General features: G+C 45.1%; 2 long non-coding RNA genes across 2 annotated transcripts in view; one reads left to right on the top strand and one right to left on the bottom strand.

Annotated features, from left to right (window-relative positions):
• On the top strand, positions 1-21,260 carry LOC309861766. The gene is made up of 2 exons (XR_014310187.1): positions 1-245; positions 21,148-21,260. It is a non-coding gene; the product is annotated as an uncharacterized lncRNA (long non-coding RNA).
• Positions 10,157-22,756, bottom strand: part of LOC309861767 — a 56,466-nt gene continuing 43,866 nt past the window's right edge. Inside the window, exon 3 of the long non-coding RNA XR_014310188.1 lies at positions 10,157-10,242. This is a non-coding gene — a long non-coding RNA (uncharacterized lncRNA). The remainder of the gene's footprint in view (positions 10,243-22,756) is intronic.

Below are 22,756 nucleotides of genomic sequence, written 5' to 3' on the forward strand. Positions count from 1 at the left end.
TGACCTTTCCCTGGGGTGGGATGGCCTAAACGCTGTAATTAGAGGAGCCCTGGAAAGAGGCTTGGATTGCTGCTTCTAAAGACAGCAAAAGTAGGGAGGAGCCCGGGGTTCCTCCAGACGAGGCTGTGTCTGGGAATGACCATGAGCTTCCTGGCGGCAGGGAGGCAGTCCGAGGAGGAAAGCGTGTCTGAGCATGCATGCACCACACGGAACACGAGCCCACGGACGCAGCTCACCGAGGGCAGGTACTGCTGTAATTACTTTCCACCCATGAAGTCATTTTGTCCTTAAAATAATCCTGTGGTTTGGGTATTTTTCTTGTTTTACCGACGAGGAAGGCAAGGCTGGGAGAGGTGAAGGGACTTGCGGGAGAAGCGATGGAGCTAGTAAGCTTTGAACAGAGACAGCCCAGTTCTTGGCACCGGCCCTGCCTACACCGCCGTGTGCTGCCCCCTTGTTCGGCAGGGTGGGCTGCACACTTTTTGAGAGTCCTTGAACCTTCTTTTCTCTCCCTTGCACAGACGTTCATTGAGCAAACCCCTGTGGGTTTCTGGTGAATGAGGCTGTTTGGGAGAGGAAACTAGTGACCCTCGACCACTCCCCTCCTGCCCCGGGGGACGGAGACACAGTGGCCTGAGCAGCTTGCACCGCTGTTTACTCTCACGGGAACTTCAGCGTTCCTTTGAGTGGATCCACAAGAATTCTTCAGCCGTCCTCCGCAAGCTTACCGTTAGGCCCCTCCCCACCTGCAAAAAGGACCATCTGTATTTACCGCTGGGTGAATCTAAGTGAGCCAGTGTTTCTGAGATACAGGCGGGGGGATTCTCAGCTGGCTTCTGCTGTGGCAACTTTCGGCTCCTCCAAATCACCCAGTGGCACAGTCCTCCTCTGAGGAAGTCTCCAGAAGGGAGGGAGTTAAACCAATAAAAATGCTACTCTGCCGGCATGGGCAGGAAGGGGGCTGCTTTCTTGAATTTGGGTGAAGCACATCCCGGTCTTTTCCCCCAGGGTCTAGACCTGTCTGCAGCACTGACTTTGGGCTCCCAATGGCCTGGAGCAATCCAGATGGGACCTTCTCCAGCCACACCCCAATTTACCCTGGGGTATTCTCTAGGTTCCCACTGCTAACTTAGGGTCTCAGCTCACGTGGATTTTTAAACGTACTGCAGCAAGCACTTTACTTATCCAGACCCCTCTTTGCAGCCTTCTGTGCTTCGGCAATAACCTCTGCCTGACTCTTTGGTTGGCAGGACGGATCATTTTCTTTCCTAATATATTTCACACTGGGGATGGACTGTGTATACTGAGCAGTCATTGTTTCTCTTAAAGTATGGTAAAAGTGGGTAAAATAAGAAGTGAGAGGTAATTTTTTGGGTTGTTGGCACAACCCGTCATGTGACAACACTTCATCCAGGCTCACTGAAAAAAACAAAACAAAACAAAACACCCCAAACTTCCCTTTGATACCTTTTTAAATTAGTGCTCAAACCAATTATCCGTGCCTGAGAATTCTTCAGACGAATGGCACAGTCCCTTGAATTAACATTTAATACAACAAAATCCCAGGACAACAGAAGAATTAAAATGACCCCAGCATCTGTAGAAAAGATTTGTCTAGATTAATGAGCACATTTCTGAAGTCACGGTTGAGCCACAGTTTGAGTAAGTCCTGTTGTTCTACCTCATTTACCAAAAAACGCTACTGCCGGTGTATGGACGGACAATGGTGTTGCTCCAGAAAATGGTCTGGGACTGATTCTCCACTCACAGAACTCAGGCTACAAGTTCAGCAACAGGTTGCATGTGGCAGTTCCAGAAATGACTCAGTCATTCTCTGTTCGTGAGGCACTCAGTCTGGTGGGGGAGCTAGGCGCATATACAATGAAATAACAGCTTAATACATGGATCCGTGGACAGGCGTTCCAAAGGAAAGTACCCAACCACACAGGGTGTGAGGGGGTGGTGGTGGCTAGTCAATGGTGAGGGAGTACGGCAGGGCAGTGGCGGGGGTTGGGGGGGGGATACTTCCCAGAAGAGGTGATTCATCATTTGGTTGGGAGGGAAGCCAAGTCAGCAAAGGTAGACTGCAACTCATCAAACCAAAAACCAGAGGCAGGGTTAGTACCAGCGACATACATATTGCTCGTCTAGGTTTCTGGTTCTCATCAGAGCTCTATAGTTCCTGGGACATACAGGAGCCTAGAAGAATTGCTTTCTCATGTATCCATTCTTAATGGCCAAGGAAAAGGCCATCTTGATTATTCTATTTAGAACCACCCCCCACCACTGTATAGAAATCTACTACATATCTTAAGGCTTGATATTTGGTCCTTTTTACAAAAAAACCCATCTTCGGTGTGGACATTTTCCAAACTTCACAACCGATCAGCACTCTGGAATGTGCCCCTAAGCCTGGGGAACATTTTGTCTTCAGGGTCCCATCCACCACTAAGGGCATAGTACACCAGGGCCATGCAAAGACAGGTCAGCCACCTTTGCAGTTTAAAGGAGGTACGTGGGGGTAAGCAACAAGCATGAGTGTGAGTGTGTGTGTCTGTGTGATGTGCAAACAGCAGACTCTATCTCTGTGTCCAAATCCTATGAGCACAAATCCTAGTGAGCCCTGGAGACAGATGTGGCTGGGTCTGGCCAAATCAGGGAGAAGCACGAAGCTCGAGGCAGAGCTTAGAAAGGCTTGGCTTGCTGATTAAAGTCCAATACACTCTGCAACTTCAAAACATGTTTATTTAGATGTAAAGTCTTTCCAAGACCCCATAAATAAGATCTTGGCCCGTTTTCAGAGCGTATGGTGGCTGTCGTGGCCTCTTTGTAACTTTGGTGCCTGTAACTTTCTGCTGGGGACCTGAGTGGATCACCCCACACCAGTAAATTAATAAATAAAGCAGCAGAAAGGAAGACGGCAGGGTCACGAAGTCCAGGCTTTCATGCCTTTTCTTTCTTCATAACTGTTTCCAGATGTGGGGCTTGGCGCCATGCCAGCTCGGTGACAAGAATGAATGAAAGTCCTTCCTCCCCAGCTAACAGCAGGCGGCTACTGGTCCCGGCAGGATGGCCTGTTTGTGTTTGCGTTTCAGAGGGACTCCCTTGGCTGGAAGCATGGCCCTTGTTGAGTGGGGTTGCCTGAGGCTAAACACGAGCACCTTGGTGCAAGGCGTCTCCTGAAAAAGGTGGCGGGGAAAACTGCACACTTAGAAGAACAGTCCTGGACCATGGGGAGAGACAGGACCTGGATTTTGGGTCCCACATCCTGGCAGTAAAGAAATGGCATACATTCGATCCATAGCAGGGGACCCTGGGTTTACCATCGATGAAATGCTTCCTCCAGAGCTGCTGAGGAGACAGGAGCTGCTGTGCTCCCAGCTTCAGGGAGCTCACCGGCTGAGATGGGGCACACGCCCACCCAGCCAAAGGAGTAACCCAGGCCAAAAGAGAATTGTCAGGAGAGACATCCTGGAAAACACACACGTTCGGGGTCTCATAAAGGACAGTCAGGACTACTTTCGAGAGCAAAAAGAAGAGCTCCTAGAAGTGGCAGGCTCCAGCATGGTTCAAGTGGCCAGTCCCTGTGTGTGGAGGAACTTCTTCCTCAACCTCAGACCTTGGTCCATGGAGCAGTCAGGCTGCCAGGGGTCCCAGGCCTGGAGGCCAGGCCAGTAGAGCTGAGGGCTCTGGCCTTTTGCTTCAGTCTTCTTCTCACTTTTGGGGAAGTCTCCTTCTATTGATTTTTTATTTGCTAGCCAACCTGCTCATCACAATCACAAGGAAAATAAACTGAATTGCTCAAACTGGAAACATATAAATTAGTCGGACATCAACGTGGCCTTCTCTAGCACACAAATAGGGAGTCTGTTTGCCTGTGTGATGGTATCATTGAGCACTCCAGAGCCAACCCTAAGAATGCACTTCATTCATTCTAGAGCACAAGTAGCTCTTTACTTGTGGATTTCCAAGAAAATCTTGCAACTGGGAATGCTCTGAAAAGTCGCAGAAAATCTTGGCTTTCATGCCTCAAAGGACATCTGACCTCAGCTGGTTTGGCCTTGCAGAGAGCAGACCTTGTTTCTTGTGTCACTTGCAGGAGTTAATTTTGCAGACTGGAACAGAAAGCCCCAGGAAGTGCGAGGGTGAGAGAGTGGCCAGGGTCACTTTAGGGAAGCAACAAAAGAGGCTGCGTCTGTCTGCTGGGGATGGGATCTTTTTGGTCACAGAGCGAGAGCGTAAATGGACACTCCTGTTCTCCCGTCCTGGCTGCTGATTCTGTGCCCTTCTCAGGTCTTGGAATGGAAAGGCAGGCTGAGACAAGCCACACATATCCTCCATTCTACAGGCCCAAAACCCCAGCCCCAGGGCTACTGGGTGTGTATGCCACTTGCAGGTGAAATGCTGCTTACATAATTTGGATTTGGAACAATGCATGAAAAGATATTTTAGAGCATGGATTCCTGGGGACTCCTATCTTAGGGGCCAGCAGACAGGAGCAGACAGGGCTCTGTTAGCCCCTTTCCTGGCCCTGGCTAGACTGGGTTCCATGCAGTGCTGCCCAGACCCAGGGATGCATGAGATGAGCCCTAGGAGGCAAGAAATGAGCAAATTTGGGGATAAATACAAAAGATGTAGAGAATTCTTTGTGTTTTCCAGAAGCATACCATCAACTGGGAGGGCCAAAAAAGGCAAGAAATCATGCTTTGGACTGGGAAATCTTCAGCTCTGTGGTCAAGTTTACTAAGCTTTCCTGTTCTCAAAGCTCAGCACACTCTGTCTTACCTCCACGATGATGGACATGTTGCTTCTGCCGTCTGGCTTCTACTTGTCCATTTGATTTTAGTTTGGATGACATCTCCTCCAGGAAACCTTCCCTTCTTCGATAACCCTTTTCTGGGCTGGCATTCACCCTGATTTCTTCTATACTATGGCACTTGTCAGTGTTGCAATTATCTGGTGATACGCAGACTGCAAGTTTGGTGAAGACAAGGAAGTGCCTGCCTCACTCATGTCCCTATTCCCAGCTTTCGATCACTGATTCACGGATCTCTTCGTGGTGACCTGGTATGTAAACCAGTCAAATGATCATAGGAAAGAGATGTCATTGTGCAGCTTTATCCCTCAGAACTGGCATGCCGGAGGGGGTGCACTGTGATGTCTTCTTCGAGGAAGCTGGGGCAGGGAAGACAAGAGGAGGCATGCAACCTAGTTGCATCAGGCTACCCCCCACCCCAATCAGGGTGTTCTATTCCATGGGAATACAATCTGCGAATCATTAATGAGGCGGAAGGGTGCTTCTATTCAGGGAGCTCCCACCACAGGCCAAGATGGTTTTCCAGATGCCAACCATGTTAATAATATCTGCCATTCATCCAGAACTGGCTTCAGGCCAGGCCACTTCTTGGGCTCTCTCAACAACCCTGCTGAGCAGAGATGGCTGTTCTGTTTTTGCAGATGAGGGACTGAACCTCACAAAGGTGGGATGGGGCCAATGTGCATGGCCACTGAGTCAAACGTTAAAGGTGATATTTAAAGATTTTAATTGTACATTTAAATAACTGCCAAAGATGCTAGAGTATTGTATTTTGAATATGGACATCCCATTATATTTTTGTCAAGTTTGGAAATATAGATTTAGTTCATGCAATTTATGGAAAATGCCTGCTTTCTATCACTCTACCCCTTACCAGCCATGTGACCTTGCGGTAGTTATTTAACCTCATCTAAGTCAGGGCTCTCTATAAATTGGGAATAATAGTGGTACTGAATTATAGGGCTGTTGGGAGAATTATAATAAGCTGACGCATATGAGGTGTTTAGAATAAGGATTGGTCCATACTGCTAAACAAGTGTGTGCTATTATTATTACTATTATTTAGATTTTTTACATGATCTAATTGCAAAGTCATTTCTCATTGTCAATATTAACCAAAGCTGACTTAATTATGGTTGGAAAAGTATCATTTCATTTTCTTTAAAGATTTTATCTATTTGAGAGAGAAAGCATGAGCAGGGAAGAAGGAGCAGAGAGAGAGGGAGAAGCAGACTCCCTATTGAGCAGGGAGCCCAACATGGGGTTCGATCCAGGACCCTGAGACCATGACCTGCCCTAAAGTCAGAAGCTTAATGGACTGAACTACTTAGGCTCCCCTGATTTCATTTCTTTAACTTGAATAAACACATTGCTGTGGGCCCTCCTGAGAACCATCTCCCTTATGGGTTCTGACTCTAGCAGAGACAGAGAAGTCTCTATGCCCATGAAGCCAGGTGCAATATCGTCACTACTTCTTGCTTTGATCTTGAGAGCCTGCATTTTCTATGGCCCCTTCGGTGGGTATCTTGGGGATCTTTGTATGTGGCTGCAATGCCCCACCCACTGCAAGCCCAATGAGAGGGAAATCTTGCCTTTACCAAATGTGAGAGAAGAGACAGGGAGGGAGAGGGAGGAGGGCTAGGCAGGTCAGCATGGAGGAGGTGATCCCAGGCAGATCTGCTGTGGGAGAGCACACTTATGGAAGCTGAACAAATGGAATCTGGTACAAGCTATGCTTGTCCATACAACCCCTGGGAGATCTTCCTCTAGCCCTGAGGTTATGTGTGCTTTGTTTTATCTGTTGTTTTATATAGATATACATTTATTTATTTATTTATTTATTTATTTATTTATTTATTTAATTCATTTATTTATTTTGAGAGAGAGAGAGAGAATGAGCAGGGAGGGACAAGGGAGAAGGAGAGAACCCCAAGCAGTTCCCACGCTCAGTGCCAAGCTGGACACTGGGCTTAATATCACCATCCTAAGATCATGATCTGAGCTGAAATCAAGGGTCAGACACCTAACTCACTGAGCCACCCAGGCGTCCCTCTGTGATTCATTTTTTAAAGTCCCCACATGTCCCTGAAGGGCTGTGACCACAAGTGAACAAGATTGCCTTCTCTCATCAAGGGTCAGCATCCCAGAACATACCAGATGGAAGAGGTCAAATGTTCTCTGCTTTTCCTCCCCAGGTTAAACAGCAGACAGGTGCTCTGCATGGCTAAGTCCTGTAGACCCTCTTGCTACTCCAAGAGTGGTCTATGGACCAGAATTACTGGCATCACCTCAAACTTCTAGAACAAGTCCCACTGAATCCAAATCTGCTGCAAATGAGCCAATCTTTACCTTGGCAGCATCTTAGAATGGGGAGATTTGTGCAAAACCCAATGTCACCCACCACACCTCAGACCAGTTAAGCCAGAACTCTGGCTCTGTCGTCCCAGCCACACTTTTTAAGCTCCCAGAGCCATTCCCGGGTGCAGCCACTGCTGAGAGCCACTGTCTCAGTCCTGTCCACATGGCACGGCCAGGCTGGGCTCCTCTCACCTGGGCCACTGTAGCTGCCCCTGGCTCTTTCCCTCCGGAGGCCAGACCCTTCCCCACCTGACCCTGACAAGTCTTCTCAGCCTTCTCTCTAAACGCTCTTCCTTCCCTAAGCATGCTTCCAAGTTTCCCACGTGCTCCGTTTCTAGCTGTCTTCCACTTATTTCTTGTCCAAATCCTGCCCCTCTTTGGAAGTGCATCATAACTATGCCTTCTTCATCCGACCCCTCTGCCTGGTGGTGATCTCCCCATCATGGTCTGACTTTCACATGGCCCTTCCTATTTTCACACTGGATGTCCTCGTTCCCCGTTCTTCCTCACCCCCTTAGGCTGGGAGCTGCCGTGAAGGTGAAGTGGGGCCCGTTTACTCTTGTTCATCCTGGCTTGTGGCTCAGCACCCAGGGCTACTCACATACAGCTGCACCCTCAGGCAGAGGCAGGCCCAGGAGAACTCCACAGCCTGGAAAATTCAGGCAGGGCCTGAGAGCCCTTCAGTCCTGCAAACTGTCCCCACCCACCCTGGGGACTCTTGGCATGGAAATTTGTTTCATTAAATTAAAGCTCTTTAAAATTACTCCTCTAAGGGGAGTGGGCAAAACCCACATTAGGCAACTTGCTTTGGTCTCTGCAACATAAAAGCTGTCTGGAAATCCACAGTTTTCTATCATTTGTAGTAATGTTAATACAGAACTTCAAATGTGGGCCCCCTCCCTTCTAAATAATAGCCTTACTCTTTGGTGGGATAAGCGAGGTTCACTACCACAGCCAGCAGAAACCTGACCACCAACTTCAAAGGACACGCTCTCCAATCTCTCCTTCCAGCTCCCTCTGGCAGCCTGAGCCTGGCCTCAGTTCAAACCCATAATAAATGTTTTTTTAATGCAGAGACTGCATTAGCATTTAGGCTTGGACTCCTCCTCTGTTTTCCCTTCATGCTATGAAAATCATTCAGTGATTTGCTCAGGCAATGAACCAGATATTTAATGTCTAGAAACAGGATGCAGGGAGAAGGGCTCCCCCTATCATCACCGCCTCCATGTGACCTGTGTCTTCCTCCCCAGGGAACTGGGGCCCCAGCAGCTGCTCCTTTAGTGTTGGAAGGCCTTCATCACTTTCACCTTCTGCCCTTGCCATGCACCCACACACCTTTTTTTTTTTTAATGGAGGTATAATTGACATGTAACCTTGCATTAGTTTTATTTGTACAACATAATGATTTGATACATCTCCCAAAATGATTACCCTGGTAAGTCTAGTCAACATCCATCACCATACATAGTTACACTTATTTTTCTCTTCTGATGGGAACTTTTAAGGTCTACTCTCTTAGCAACCTTCCAATTTGCAATCCAGTATTATTAACTATTGTCACAATGTTGTACGTCACACTCAGTCCACACACTCAGGACTTTATATTGGGAGATTTGTAACTCTCTACCCCCTTCACCCATTTTGTCCTCTATCCTATATCCTCTACCCTACCCCCAAGTCTGGCAACCACCAATCTGTTCTTTGTAGGATTCTACATATAAATGAATCATACAGTATTTGTCTTTCTCTGTCTGACTTACTTCACTTTGCATAACGCCTTCAAGGTCCATCCATGTTCTGGCAAATGACAGGAATTCCTTTTTTTTTTTTCTTCTGATAACTTTTTCTAATATTCCATTGTGTGTGTGTGTGTGTGTGTGTGTGTGTGTGTGTGTGTACCTCCCCTTTTCCTTTATCCACTCATCCATCAAAGGCACATCAGGCTGCTTCCATATCTGGGCTATTATAAATAGTGCTGTAATGAACATGGGGGTGTAGGTGTCTTTTCAAGGTCATGATTTGGTACCTACTTTCTCTAGGGTTCTGCAAGCCTTTTTTTTTTTAAACTGGGTTCTGATAAGCATCAGTGTGGGTCACATTCGAAGTTCATTTTTCCTCTAAGATCAGTATTTGTACTGACAAGGTTGCAGGCACCTGGCAGAATTTACTGAAGAGCCAGAAATGTCTGCCTTCTTATCTTCTTAGCACCAAACCATAGATCTCAAGAGAAATTTGAGGTGTTCCTTCCTTAGTACACACTACTTAAGATGGAGAATATTTAACAGAGTTAAAAGTGAGTCTATCTCTCCACGTCTCACCTGGGTACGTGAAGGGAAGGCAGCACCTTATAGGGCCCCAGATGAGAGCAAGGCAAATTTACCTTACATATGTAAAGGATTTGCTCCAGTGTTAGGCCTGGACCAGGTTGCAGAAGCTGTTGGGAGGTGTCCTGAGATCCTTGGGGACACACACCCTTGGATCACATCTAGCTGAGGAAAAGACTGCAGAGGGGCTAGGGTAGGAGGAAGGGGCGTTGAGGAGTGCAGCCTGCTTCATTCTGAGTCAGGAGAAATGGCTCATCCTTCTCCAACTTTTGCTTAAGTGTCTGTTATCTCCACGGATGTTTCCAGCACACTGTACAACTTCTGCCCCACCGCAAGGCCTCACTCTCACAAGGTTTCACTCTCACATGGGAACTGCAGCTCAGGGTGTGAAGCCCTTGAGCCCTCTGAGCCAAACGCTGAGAAGCTTTTGTTTGCACCTGCCTGTACCTTCATCTCATCACAGGTAACAGCACAAATGTCAAAATTCTGAACAGCCCCTTGCTTCCAAAAACTCTTGAGAAAAATGCCACCTCAGAGTCAACCAGGCCCTCAGAGACTTCTATTTCGACTTCAGAATTTCTGATGAGAACTGCAATTTTGCTACTTACTGGGGAAAGCATGAATTAGACACTTGTAGTAAGAAGAGGAAATGGCTTACCAAATATCAGCGTTAATTCTCCAGATTCTGTTTTATTACGCAACATGCTACTTCCTCTTCCTCAGTGAACATGAACAAGCAGTTGTCTGAAATATTAAATAGAAAAAACACAGTGAACACTAACTAATAAATCCTAAAATTATATGTGGGTGCTCTTCACGGGCAAAGACAAGCATATGGCGGGATTCCTGCCCGTCCCCCGCTCCCTGCACCCCTCCCAGGTCCTTGGAGACTCCAGGAAACCATCTTCCAAGTTTGTTTCTGAGTTATAAAACCAAAAGCCGATAACAATAAATAGCTAGCTTTTAAATCTTTGGCTGCAACCACACAGGGTAAATGAGTCCCTTATTCACCTAGGGAGAATCATCATCAAGTAAAAGATCCTCTCTTGTTCTTGAACCATGACTTGTTTCAAGTACATGTGTTCAACCCACATTCAATGTTCTCACATATGTGAACACTTAGACATTGGAGACATTTCCCATGAGCTGTCGTTGAGCACTGCCCTTCTATTAAAAAAAAAAAAAAGGATTTAAAAGATTATCAAATAAAAAATATTTCAAAGCTTCGGACAAATCCTCTTATTGTGTTCATAACTACTTTCTATCTCTTATAATAAGGTTTGATCAAGCAATACTTTTGGCTTGATTTTCCTAAATGCTCAGACCTATTTTATGTGAGGTATGAGTCAGGGCAGCACGGCTTTCATGGCTCAGGACAGACGCCCGGAGTGAAGACTGAAATGGCTCTTAATTTATTGGTGATGACGGACTCGGAATGAGACATTCATCCAAGTGAAGAAAAACAAAATAGGAAAGTGTTGCCTGCCAATTTTAAATAAAAAGAGCTAACTGTCTTATACAAGAGTGTCACTAAGAAGTAGGGAATCCTGGCAGGGCTGGAAAGAGCAGACATTAGCAAGGAGTTCCGTCATGAATGAAATAATTTAAACTCTAGGGTGAAATGTGGACTTGGGTTTCAGGAAAGAAAAAAAAATCGTGTCTTTCCTATACTCAATATTGTTTTCTATGCGGTACATTTTGTGATGGCAATTTCAATAGACAGGGAAGTCCCTGATCTCCTGAAACGTCTATTGTAATGTAAACACGGTTTAACATATGTGGGAGGAGACAGAAATGAATGATGTATTTCTACTAGAGCTTTTGCGCTGTGATACCCCCATCTGAGGAGAGCTTCGTTTCTCCCAGACCACTTGATAGAAATTTTGTGTTTTCAAATCAAGATATCAGGGCGAGGAAGAAAGAACCAGGAAGGAATGAGGAAGCAGCAGGAGGAAAAAGAAAATTGCAAAGTCTCAGTTGATCTGACTCAGCACGGGGCTCCAGAAATATAACATGAGTTACATATGTCCTTTTAAATTTCGTAGTAGTCATATCAAAAGAGCAAAAAGAAACAAGTAACATTAATAAATTAACAAATAAAAGTGCACATTTTATTTAACCTGATATATTTAAAACATTATCATCTCAACATGTATTGAATATAAAAAAATAGTTGGACATTTTTAATCCCCCCTTTTTTTTAAGTAGGTTCCATGCCCAACATGGGGTTTGAACTCACAACCTTGAGATCAAGACCTGAGCTGAGACCAAGAACCAACTGAGCCACCCAGGTGCCCCTAAATTTCCTTTTTAAGTTTCATATCCAGTTTTCAAAATCCCATGTGTATTTTACACCTAGTGCCCATCTCCATTCAGACCAGCATACTCTACGTGCATAACAGCCACACGTGGACAGGGCCCACCACACTGGACAGCAGAGATCTAGGTAATGAAAGATCAAGAGGCGGAGTAGAAGTAAAGAAAAAAGTCCATACAGGCTGTGGGGAGATCAGGCACTCTGGCAAGGGTAAAAATTTTGAAGAAATTCATGTTGGAGCAGCTGTGATCTGTCAGGTGTAAATGAACAGAGTTGCCGTGAAGCGTGTACTCAGATCTCCTTCAGGATTTTCAGAGTAAAAATGAAAAAACTTGAGCAACTTTGAGATTCATTTGGCTAGATAATCTGTTTCTTGAGACTAGACCATTGGTCCTGGCTTTATCAAGGTTTCTTTCTTTCCTTTTTTTTTTTTTTTTTTAAGATTTTATTTATCTGACAGAGAAAGACATAGCCAGAGAAGGAACACAAGCAAGGAGAGTGGGAAAGGGAGAAGCAGACTCCCCGCTGTGCAAGGAGCCTGATGAGAGGCTCTAATCCAGGACCCTGGAATCATGACCTGAGCCAAAGGCAAATGCTTAACGACTAAGCCACCCAGGCACCCCCATCAAGGTTTCATATCCAGTCATAAATGGAAGAGAGCTAAAGGAAAACATGGGTTAGAAAGATGCCGGTGGTTGAGGGCAGAAGCCAGAGATGTTTTATTATCCTGATCTGCAACAAGAAGACCTGTCCCTTGTCTGGCACGGATCACCACCAACACAGGAGGCCACCAAGTCAGCATGTCAGTTGTGATAGCATACTGGGGTTGTGGAGCAGAACCCTTTGGGGAGACAGGCATGGCCATGTGGGAGAGCTCCTGACCTGTGGGTGTGGTTTGTGCAGTAGCAAGGGACAGGGACAGGGTAAAGGAGCCTGCTGCCAACATGCTGCCCTTGGGCATGCACTATAGGTGCATTGCGACCAGGAAGTGAAGAGGAGAGACTGCTGCTCCAGCCTTGACATGTGGCTGGAGCCCAAGAGCCAGGGTAGCCCAGGGCTCTGAACTCATCCTATGTCACACAGGAGTAAAAGTCATCCCAAATCAGCAGGTCAGTGCCATTCTGGGGCTATCTTGTGAGATTCCATGAGAGAAACACCATGCTGCTCTGGGAGAGTGAGCTCCTACTCACCAGGCCAGCATCGTGGAACTGGTGCCCGTCCACAGGGCCCCACGATAACCCCATGGATGTGAGCCCTCAAGTTCCTCAGAGCATCTGGTAGAATCCATGTAGGTGGAGGAGGCTCAGAGGCCCTAAAGGGAAGAGAAGAGGACCAGAGCTCATACAGATGGGACTGATTCCTCCAGCTCTGGTAATTTCAAAGAAGTTACTCCAAAGCATGGCCCCCCTGAGGCACAGGGCCCAGGACAGAGACTCCACTTTGGACAAAGAGCATTTGGGAGGAAGCTCTGCTAGCTTAAGGGAAAATGAAGTCAAAACAAAGAAACAGAGCAAGAGAAGCCAAGCAACAGACAGTCCTGCTGACACTGAGCCCCTCAGGTGAGTTCAACCACTGTCCTTATCAGATTATTCCCTTTCTGACTTCAGCTAATTTGCATGGGGTCTCTGTCACTTACAACTGAGAGGTCTGGCCAGTGTGGAGTTGTTCAGTGCCTTCAAGCCCGAAGTTGTGCTTTCCATCCTCAAGGGAGCCAGTCCCTCTCTTCTATAGGTCCCGACATGCACCAGAAAGCCCAAGCAAACAAGGTTGGAGCAAAAGTGCAGAAAGTCATCTCCCTTCCTTAAAAGCAGCACAAGAGCATGAAAGGTCATCCCCACAGAAGGATGAGACCCTGGTTTTATCACAAGAGCTTCTCGAAATGCTTCCATCAAGAGATTTGTGCCACATTCCTCCACCCAGTTCAAAGCACCTAGTGGCTTCACAATGCATTTAGACTGATCTGGGCCATCTGGCCCAGCCCGTCCGCTTCTTTAATCCCACCCCACCCACTCCCCACTTCCAGGCTGTGCTCCTCAGCCATCTGGACTTCTTCCTGTTACTTTAACATGCCAAGCTGAGTTCTGCCTCAGGGCCTTTGCACTAGCTGTGTCCTCCATCTGAAATGCTCTTTACTCTCTCTTCGTTTTACCCTCAGATCTCACTTTAAAGGACCCCTGGCACTCCTGTCATCATATTTTCTTTCCTTTAACACTGCTGCTATTTGGGGTTTTTTGGCTATTTATTATCTGTCTTCTCATTATAGTTAAACCCCTCATGGGCAAGAATCTTATTCGTCTTGTTCACAGCTATATCCTCGGGATCCACCTGGCACTTGGTAGATGCTCAGTAAATATGCATCAGTTACAGAAACTGAATGCACACAGGCTGTCTGGGTGGACAGACACAGCTTGTCTTCTGGGGAATGCTGTCCTCTCAGTTCTTTAGCGAGGTCTGGAGCTGACTTATTTACAGAGCTTCACCACTCAGTGCTGAGCACGTGGTCTGCGTGGGTTCTGTCCGAGGTGAGAAGTGGACAGAATTCTCAACCTGCAGGAGCACAGACTGATGGAGAGACAGACCCATGAACAAACACTAGACAGTGTGAAAGATGCTGTGATCCAGCTGGGGAACCAAAGAGAAGGCCACGATCTTTCCGTTGGGCCCGAGGCCTTCAGGCAGCAAAGTCAGGGAAAACCATAGAGAAGGAGCTTTTGGGATGTGTTCATTTCCCTCTCTTGCAACACCTCACAGCTATGAATTGTAAAAACGATTCTCCCCACTCCTGTCTCTCCCTCAGATATGGGTATGAGTGAGAGGCACCAGTGTGAGCTATAAGTCCTTGTAGAAGTACACCAAATACAAGGGAGAGCTTCTGATCATCTATTCTGTTTGTGTGTCAACAGCCAATTAGATTATTTATGCCCTAGAAGTGAATTTCACGTTAACCTGAATATCTGGTTTTGGAGGTGTCTTATAATCTGCTAAATTAGCTAACTGCCCCTCCTATCCTGTCTGGGGCTAGGGAGCTCTCACAAGAGAAAGGGTAGATAGAAGCCAGGCCTCCCGCTCAGGAAGACATCCAGCCAGCAGTGTCCTCATGGGAAGAACAGTCCCTGAGGCCCCAGGTCTTCATACCACTGCCCCAAGGTGGCGGTAGGGGGAATGTCACCCCTAAGAGCAGCCTCCTCAGATAGCAGTTCCTCCCCACTCCCTGCTCTTTCTCATGGGTGCTGACTCACCTCTGCCTGTCAGACACTAGAATATGAAATTCTGACTACAGGAAGGAAACCTACCTGGAGCAGAGGAGGCTCCAGGATGGGTCCTGAGGTCTTTGCACACCCTGATGTATCAGAGCTTACTCACTCGTGCCCAATATCCCTTGTCTAAACACAGCCTGACAAAAGGCTCACAGCTCATTGTCAGAATGAAGCAATGCCCAACTCTTTATGGCTAAATTATGAATCAGTTATAAAAGGGAGAACAGATTCCTCACTTTTCAGATGTGGCCTGACATCCTTTTTCTGCTACACCGAACAACACATGCACACAGGCAGATGATTCCAACAGACAAGACCTTTGTAAACTGCACACTCCTATCATTTACAGGCCATTTTGTGTCTGACGAAGAGACAGGCAAGAGAGGCTAGAGCTGAACCCTCCTGGCAGGATGCAGGGCACTCCCAGCTTGGAGGCTGGACTCTGGAAGGGGTCTGTACTTTCTTCTTCTTTGGTCCTTGGAGGTGATCCATCAGCCAAGGATAGCCCATCCCTCCTTTCTACAGAATTCCCACTGAATCACAGCAGCTGAAAAAGATGATGAACATTAAAGGTGGAGGCATATTGGAAATGTTCTAGACCAATCCCCTCATCTGTAAACAAGTCCAGAGAGCTCCAGAAGGGTGCCCTGCCTTGTCTGAAGTCACAGAGCAAACCCATGCTGGAGGTGGGACCTGGAAGCCAGAGTGCCGGAGTCCTGGCCCCCTGTGTTCCCAGTGCAACCGTCAAAACACACCATCTGGGATTGTGGCTTATTTTCCACATGTATCTGTTCTAGCTCCTTAAGGAGACCTAATATCCAATGGCTGCTTACAGTGCTTTATTCTTCGGGAGCCCGGATAGCCCCTTAATTAGAAGGTTCCTTAGAACCTGAGTTTTTAAATGATGCTTGGTTAACAGCTCCCTTGTGAGCCCTTCCAAACTCATGAAAATACCTAAGATGATACTGGAAACAGTAAAAACATCGTTCTGTGAATTAAGATCAATATTCAACTAAATGCCAGGCAACAAACTGGATTTTTAAAAAAATGCCATTTCAGGGATGCTTGGGTGGCTCAGTCCTTAAGCATCTGCCTTCAGCTCAGGTCATGAGCTCAGAGTTCTGGGTTGGAGACCCACATCCAGCTCCCTGCTCAGCAGTGAGCCTGCTTCTTCCTCTGCCCCTTCCCCAGCTTATGCTCTCTGTCAAATAAATAAATAAAATCTTCTTTTTCAAAATGCCATTTCAGGACCCCCCACTCTTGAGCCAGAGAATCAGTCCCTAAAACCAGAACCACAGGGCTGACCTATCCAAAACCCTGAGACAGGATCCAGTGTTCTTTGCATCTACAGGCAACCCTTTCCTCATGATCTTGGAAATGTGGATGGAGAGGAATGAGGTTCCAAAGTAGCCAGGAAGGGAGTCTTCACAGACATGATATGAAAGTCACAGCCTACAGACGACCCAGCTTGGAGGTAGGCACACCAGCACACTGTTCTTTCCACGATCCCCATTTCTTCCTGGTGTCAGAGAGCTCTCCAGCGGGGTAGGAGAAGGAGGATTTCAGTTAATGGATGTTCAATCAGTGCAAACCCGCTAGTCACTAGGAACCACAGTCTATGACTCAACTACTGGATAGGGCTTTTGAGATACCCCGTTATCACAGAGGCAACAATAGGCATAAGCCACCAGATCTTCTCTCAAGGAAATAATGGATCTAGATAGACCTGTCACTGTGGAGGAGGAGCGGAGGGGGAGACACAAGAAGAAGAAAATACATCTGAAACAAAGCACTCAGGTTTGCAGTTTAAATGTTTCTAATATAATAGCAGAAAAAAAAAATCAATCAATCAGCTCTCAATCAGGGCATAAGAAGCAGGGCTGACACCACACCAAAGTGAATGAGTAACAGGGAGGACGAGCATGAAACTCAGAGAGAAGGCAGAGGAGAAGGGCAACTGGACAGAAACGACAAGGAAGAAGAGGAGAGCTTGTGTCCCCTTCACTATCTTACCAAACCCAAGAATTACAGAGTGACCAATGGGCTGCCTGATTGGCTCAGCTGGTTAAGCATCTGACTCATGATTTTTGGCTCAGGTCATGACCTCAGAGTCATGGGACCGAGCCCCATGTTGGGATCCAAGCTCAGCACAGTGTGCTTGAGACCTCTCCCTCTGCCTCTACCCTGCCTCCAGCTTGCATGCACACTCTCTCCCCTTCTCTAAAATACATAAATAAATCTTAAAAAAAAAAAAAAAAGAAAGAATTCTAGAACATCCTAAGGAAGAAACTCAGAACTTCAACAAAAGAGATAATTAAAGATATAATGAAAGAAAACTTTATTTCGTATGCAACTTGAAGGGGCTCATCGCACTTGAAAGAAAAATAAACTTAAAGAGGGCTGTGCAGAATAGCGTTCATAAAGCAGACCTGAAATTGCTACTCTTAGGGAGCCTTGCTGGCTGGCATCTGGGAACTTGGCTGGTCAGTAGTTCCCAACATTGATAGAAAACTTTGTGTACCTGGTAGGAGTGGCTCACAGTGCCTAAACTGTTTTTCACAAATACTGTGGTTTATGCTGAATGCCTGCTCTCCTTCTGGCAGTCTGGAGTTTTGGTCCACACTAAGTGGAGTGCCTGTATGATCAGACATAAAAATCTTGAGAATGGAGTCTTTAACAGGCTTTCCTGGGCAGACACCTCACACATATGTTCTTCTGTTTTCCTTGTCAGGGGAAGAGTGAGCTGTGTGTGACCCTTCACAGGAGGGAGAGAGCAAAAAGAAGCCTGCACCTCTATTCTTCCAGACTCGCTTGTGCTTTTTCCCTTATAAGCTAGTGGCATACTCCCATGACTCTGCTGTAATAAATCGTAATCATGAGGACACTACATGCAGAGTTTTGTGCGTCGTTTTGGTGAATGTTCAAACCTAGTGATAGATGGCCTTTGGGACCCCTAAGAGAGGGGCTTCACTTAAAATGCATTCTAGCAAAATATTTGAATTTTAAGAATAATTTACTTTTATGTTATAAACAACAAGGAAGGAAAACACAATTTCTTATAAAGAATATAAAAATTGGTTGGTTTCAGACTCTCTTCACCCCTCTATATGGAGCAGTTTTCAGAGGGCTTTGAAAGAAAGAGTTGGGACCCAGACATTCTTAGATACCTAAGCATGCAAAATAGACTTCCACTAATGACTGAGATTATAAACTCCAAGAATGTGAGGAGAGGGAATTCTGGATTTGTACTTCTTCTTTTATGGAGATTCCAACCTGAAAATTAGTTGCGTTGCTCTCCTGGAGAATTGTGCAACGTTAGCCTCATGTCTTCTTATTTTCTTCTAATGTTTTTCCTGCCTCTGCAGTTCTGCTGAGACCAAGAAATGAATTTTTTGGTGCCATATTCCACACTTCAAATTTAGGAGGAATCTTCTGCTATGGTTGATGGCCATAGAAACTATCAGGCAGTATACTACCAGTCTTAATGATTGCTAAACTTAAAGGGCATCAATAGTCCCCAGTTGATGAGACTTACTGTACTAAGGATTGCTGTGCTGGGTACCAACCTGAGCCACACAGGCACTCCATGGGAAAGAAGGAGGGATCAATGAGAGATGTCTGTCTTAGGGAAACAAAATGGAACATGGCGGTCAATGTGTCACTCGTTTGTCATCCCTGATCACATACTCATGATACTGTGACTTGAAAATTAATGAACAAAAAAATCTTATCGTTTCTCACAAAAGAATAGTTGCACAGTGTAAGAAAAGAGAGCAATTGCAGTTCAAGAATCCAGAGTAATAGTTTTCTGCATTTGAAAAACTCAGCCTGGGAAAAAAATACTCTCATTGAATGATTTGGGTCATTTTGTATGGGTACATATGTCTGTGCATGTATTTACCAGTAGAGTTTTAAAAAAAAATTCAAATGCGATGATTATCTGTCATCAAACCCTTCCATAAATGGGTTTTTTTTTAATTATGTTATGTTAGTCACTATACAGTATCCTTAGTTTTTGGTGTACTGTTCCATGATTCATTGTTTGCATATTAACACCCAGTGCTCATCACAACGCGTGCCCTCCTTAATACCCATCAATGGGCTAACCAATCCCCCTTCCCTCTGAAACCCTCAGTTTGTTTCCCAGAGTCCACAGTTTCTCATGGTTCATCTCCCCCTCTGATTCCCTCCCCCCACTTCATTTTTCCCTTCCTTCTCTTAATGTCCTCCATGCTATTCCTTATGTTCCACAATAAGTGAAACCATATGATAATTGACTTTCTGTGCTGGATTTATTTCACTCAGCATAATCTCCTCCAGTCCCATCCATGTTGATGCAAATAATGGGTATTCTTCCTTTCTGAGCAATATTCCGTTGTATATATGGACCACCTCTTCTTTAACTATTTGTTTAAAGGGCATCTCTCTTCTTTCCATAGTTTGGCTATTGTGGACATTGCTGCTGTAAACATTGGGGTGCATGTGCCCCTTCTTTTCACTACATCTGTATCTTTGGGATAGTAGTAATTTGCACTAGCAGTGCAATTGCTGGGTAGTAGGGTAGATCTATCCTTAACATCTTGAGAAATCTCCATACAGTTTTCCAAAGTGGCTGTACCAGCTTGCATTCCTGACAGTGTGAGAGGGTTCCCCTTTCTCCACATCCTGGCCAACATTTGTTATTTCCTGTTTTGTTAAATTTTGCCATTCTAACAGTGTAAGGTGGTATCTCATTGTGGTTTTGATTTGTATTTCCCTGATGGCTAGTGATGTAGAGCATTTTTTCATGTATCTGATAGCCAATTGTATGTCTGTTTTGGAGAAATGTCTGTTCATGTCTTCTGCCATTTTTTGACTTGATTATTTGGTTTTGGGTGTTGAGTTTGAGGAGTTCTTTATAGATCTTGGATACCAGCCCTTTATCTATAGTGTCATTTGCAAATATCTTCTCCCGTTCTGTGGGTTGCCTCTTAGTTTTGTTGACTGTTCCTTTGCTATGCAGAAGCTTTGCATCTTGATGAAGTCCCAAAAGTTCATTTTCGTTTTTGTTTCCTTGCCTTTGGAGACATGTCTTGAAAGAAGTTGCTATGGCCGATGTAAAAGAAGTTACTGCCTATGTTATCCCCTAGGATTTTGATGGATTCTTTTCTCATTGAGGTCTTTCATCCATTTTGAGTTTGATCTTTGTACATGGTGTAAGGGAATGGTCCAGTTTCATTCTTCAATATGTAGCTATTCAATTTGCCAAGCACCACTTATTGAAAAGACTCTCTAAATAGTTTTTGATGTGGACTTCTAATTGTTCCCTGGTTAACAATGCCTTAAAAAGCAACTATGTAGTAGATCTCAGTTATATAAAAATCATGCATATTACAAAGTCATTGCAAACTTACCAAACTGTTAATCAAGGTTACCTTGGATGATAGATTTTTTAAAAAGATTTTATTTATTTATTTGAAAGAAGAGAGAAAGAGAGAGGAACAGAGAAAGAATAAGCAGGGGGAGGACCAGAGGGAGAGAAAGAACCAGGCTCCAAACTGAGCAGGGAGCCCAACATGGGTCTCAATCCCAGGACCCTAAGGTCAGGACCTGAGCTAAAGGCACAGTTAACCGCACGAGCTGCCAAGGCACGCCCTCTGGCTGGTGGACTTTTGAAGGATTTTTAATTTTCTTCTATTATTTATCCTAGCTATTCTCTGTGCTGCTGCTTATCATGAGATCCGTCCTCCACTTTTTTCTACCTTGTGCTGGGATCCTGAATCTATAACCTCTATAAGCCACACTGCCCAGGCTCTCTTGCCCTCTGGCTTCTGGTTGGGTTTGGTCAATGGGTTGTCTGGAATAGATCAAAGGAAGGAAACGAAGAGAGGCCAGGGAAATGTAACATTGCACTGGCATTCGGTCATATTTCTCAACAGTATGGTGGATAGCTCATGTGTATATTGTATGGCTCCTTCCTGCCTTTTGGGTACTGTTCCCCATGTATATAAATAAATGAGATCATCTATAAAAGTTCCACAAATTGGTATCTACCCCAAACTTGTTGACCTACAAGATTTCTATTCCTTTCCACAGGGAAGAAATTGAGGAGCACAGAGGCATCTGGTCCAAGCACTCTAGGCTGGTGTCAGGATGGCACGTCCTGCTTCTGAGCTCCGTGGCAGAATAAAGATGACATTTTAACTGAACATGTATACTAGGTGCTGTTCTATGCTAAAAAATGTTCAAAGTCATAAAATGTTAGCTTTTAATAATTATGAAGAAAATTAAGGAACACTTTAAGGTATTTAAAGAAAACACCTATGAATTCCATCACTTAGGTAAGAAATGGTGAGAGCTTCCTGAGGAATTTGAAATACCAGACCAAGAAATAAACATCAGACATTTATTTCTCTCATATTTGTGTTATAAAATAAAACAATGTAACTGGGTCAGCCTACATGTCAGTTTCAGGATGGATGGGTTACTTAGTTTCATTTTCCTGGGCAATCAGCTGATAGGGTTTCCATTCACTTTCTTCCATCACTAAGCCACCCACTCTGACATCTCAGTTCTTTAGTTCATGCTGCAGCAAGTTCAATTTCAAACAGCAGGATAAAATCTATATTCAACATGAATGTTTATGTCATATTGCCGAGGAGACAGATGGAAGTTAAAAAAATAAAAACAGTAAAGGAAGGAGGTGCAAAGAAAAAGATAGATCAGCTGAATCACATTTTGAAGCAAAAACATCCTAAGATAAATTGAATTGCATTTTATCTTATGATGCAACTGAATAAAACCAAGACAAACTGAGACATGTATTTGCAATTTGGGCAGCAGAGGATTAATATCCTTAATGTAGTAATTTTCTGTAAGTCAATCTGAAAATGAATCACACAGGAGAAAACGAGGCAAAGAGCATAAGCGGTAAACTCACAAAAGAATAAATCAAAATTGACAATAAAAGAGTAAGAAAGTTCACTGCCTGATCACTAAAAAAAGAGTTAAAAGTTTAGAAAGTGAGGTATAAATTTTTAAAAAGCCTTACCAATTTGATAGATGGAAGACTATAATACCCCATGTTGCCTGTATAATTTTTCTTAACGGCGATTTGCCACACCTTTCAGAACTATTTCAGGCGCAAATGTCCACGCATGCAGAATTCCACTACTACCAAATCATGGGAGACGGGCTTATAGATATGTGCACTGAGTAAACTTCTCAGGATCATTATGGCAAAATGAGGAACAACTCACAATCAGAGAAATGGCTACGGGATGGAGGCAGCTGTAAGAATCACATGCAGACAACTATTTAACTGAATAGTGACGTGGGGCTCGGTTCATGACACAGGATCATGATCTGGGTTGAAACCAAGAGTTGGAGGCTTAACTGACTGAGCCACCCAGGTGTCCTCCCACCCCCCACCATATCTGCTGTTTAGTGAAAAATCAGGACACACACTGTCTGCATCGCACACAGGTGTGTGTTGTGGGGTGATTTTGGACTGTGGAATCTGAAGGGCCCAGCCTGCTACTGAGTCCGGACCCACTCACCTCCCTGGGGAGTCCTGGGCAGAGTCTCTGCCCCTTCTAAACTGCAGAGTCCTCATTTGTAAAAAAGGTGGTAATGAAAGAGCTAACCTAACTCTGTGCAGCCTGAGATCATCCAGCTGAAGTACTCAGCATGCTAACTCAGAAGA

This window comes from Mustela nivalis (genome assembly GCF_964662115.1).
Source record: "Mustela nivalis genome assembly, chromosome: 3".
In the NCBI taxonomy this organism is placed as follows: Eukaryota; Metazoa; Chordata; class Mammalia; order Carnivora; family Mustelidae; genus Mustela; species Mustela nivalis.